This window comes from Heterocephalus glaber, unplaced genomic scaffold (genome assembly GCF_053883595.1).
Source record: "Heterocephalus glaber isolate CG9 unplaced genomic scaffold, H.glaber_assembly_v1.0 deba00001497, whole genome shotgun sequence".
NCBI lineage: Eukaryota > Metazoa > Chordata > Mammalia > Rodentia > Bathyergidae > Heterocephalus > Heterocephalus glaber.
Genome location: NW_028258320.1, coordinates 23537615 through 23539746, shown reverse-complemented (window position 1 = coordinate 23539746; position 2132 = coordinate 23537615). Strand labels below are relative to the sequence as shown.

Genomic DNA, 2132 nt, shown 5'->3' with positions numbered 1-2132 from the left:
TACTACCATCCATCTCCAGAAGTTTTTCATTTTTTCCAACTGAAACTGTACCTAAGAAACAATAACTCTCCATTCCTCTTTCCTCATTCCCCAGCAGCCATGATTCTACTTCCTGTCCTATGAATTTGCCTGTTCTAGTTAGTTCATATAAGTGGAATCATAATTATTGTTCTTTTGTTCCTGACTAATTTCATCTTACCATGTGTCATAGTTCCCTTCCTTTTTAAGGTTGAATAATATTTCATTATATGTATATACTTCATTTTGTTTATCCATTCACTTGTTTTTAGACACTTGGGTTGCTTTCACCTTTTGGCTATGATAATGAACGTGTTTTGCCTATTGCTGTGCACATGGGATATCTCCTCAAATTCCTGCTTTCATTTCTTTTAGGTATATATCAAGAAATGGAATTGCTTGATTATATGGTAAATCTACGTTTAACTTTTAAAAGAATCATATCATTTTCCCTAGCAGCCACACCATTTTATATTCCAATCAGGAAAACACAAGGATTCTAAACTCCCCATATTCTCAATCTTTATCATATCAATATTTATTTATTAGACATGTTCATGGGTGTGCGATGATATCACATGTGCTTTTGATGTGGATTTCTAACAGTGGTGTTGAACATCTTTTTATATACTTGTTGGCCATTTATATATCTTTTTTTGAGAAATGTTTTTTTAAGTCCTTTGTCCATTTCTGAACTGGGGATTTTCATTGTTCAGATACACTTTTGAAAGCAGTGCCAAGAGCTGCTGTGGTGAGAGGAAAGAAAGGGTGAGTGGAGTAAGAAGGACAGAAGCAAGAGAAGAAAGGAGTGGGGAGAATGAGAAAGGGCTGGAAAAAGCTTCTGCAGTGTGGGGCACAAGGAAAGCAGCCCTTTAATTTTTTTATTCAGCAAATATTTATTGAGCACCGGCTGTGTGGTCTTACTTCTCCAGCCAGGTGTCCCTGTTTACATGTGTGACTCAGTTCCCCATTCTGGTTCTCTGACTGCAGTGACCCTATGGCCTCCAGGAGCCAGGGCAGGGAGTAGTTAAGCCCATAGGCTCTGTGGTCAGGCAGAGTAGGCTTTGAGTTCTTAAAGTGGAGCATGCCTGCCTTCGGACAAATTATATCACCTCCCTGAGCCTCACCTTCCCCATTATAAAATGAGGGCAGAACTAGAAATAAAAAAAAATAAGTAAAGTGCATGGCAAGGGACAGCACAGAGACATGTGCCTGAGTCAGCCAGAGCAGCTTTTGTCCTCTGAGAAGGCCATTCTGGCCTCTTTCTCCTTCTCCACATGCAGCTTCAGTCTCAACCTAGGCTGTTCCCCTGAGGGTCTGATTTATGGAATCACGGATACTTTTAAAAAGATGGACTTGGGTTCCCTTTTCCCTGGCTGGCAGCATGGAGGCTGCAGGATGCCTGGAGTTACCGTAGAAGTAAACCAGCAGGAGTTTGTCAGAGCTCTGGCAGCCTTCCTCCAAAAGTCCGGGAAGCTGAAAGTCCCCAAATGGGTGGATACAGTCAAACTGGCCAAGCATTAAGAGCTTGATCCCTGAGAAGACAACTGGTTCTACATGCAAGCTGCTTCCACAGCAGGGGACCTGTATCTCCAGGGTGGCACTGGGGTTGGCTCCATGATCAAGATCTATGGTGGACGTCAAATAAATGGCGTCATGACCAACCACTTCAGCCAAGGTTCCCAGAGTGTGGCACGCTGAGTCCTCCAGGCCCTGGAGGAGCTGAAAATTGCAGAAAAAGACCAAGATGGAGGCCATAAGCTGACACCTCAGGAACAGAGAGATCTGGGCAGAATCACCAGACAGGTGGCAGTTGCCATCAAGAAGCATTAGAACAAAGAAGGCTGGGTTAATAAATAGCCTCATTCATTTAAAAAAAAAAAAAAGATCGACTTGGAAGCTGGGACAACAGAAAGAAGGAGAACCAGGTGGCAGAAGCTTTTGCTTTGCAACCGTGGAGAAGAGCCAGGAAACTGAACCAAGAGACACGTGAGCCAGAGAGTGGCAGAGGGACTGGCCTGGTAAGGGAGGCCACTGGAGCCTGGTGCTGGTCCTGTGAGCTGATGTGTTTCCAGCCTGGCACTATCACAGTAACAATTATAGGGTCATAATAT

At 43.6% G+C, this 2132-nt stretch overlaps 1 pseudogene; it reads left to right on the top strand.

The window, feature by feature from the left end:
* Positions 1–1416: 1416 nt before the first annotated feature.
* LOC101722688 (small ribosomal subunit protein eS19 pseudogene) lies at positions 1417–1851 on the top strand (annotated as a pseudogene).
* The last annotated feature ends 281 nt before the right edge of the window (positions 1852–2132 follow it).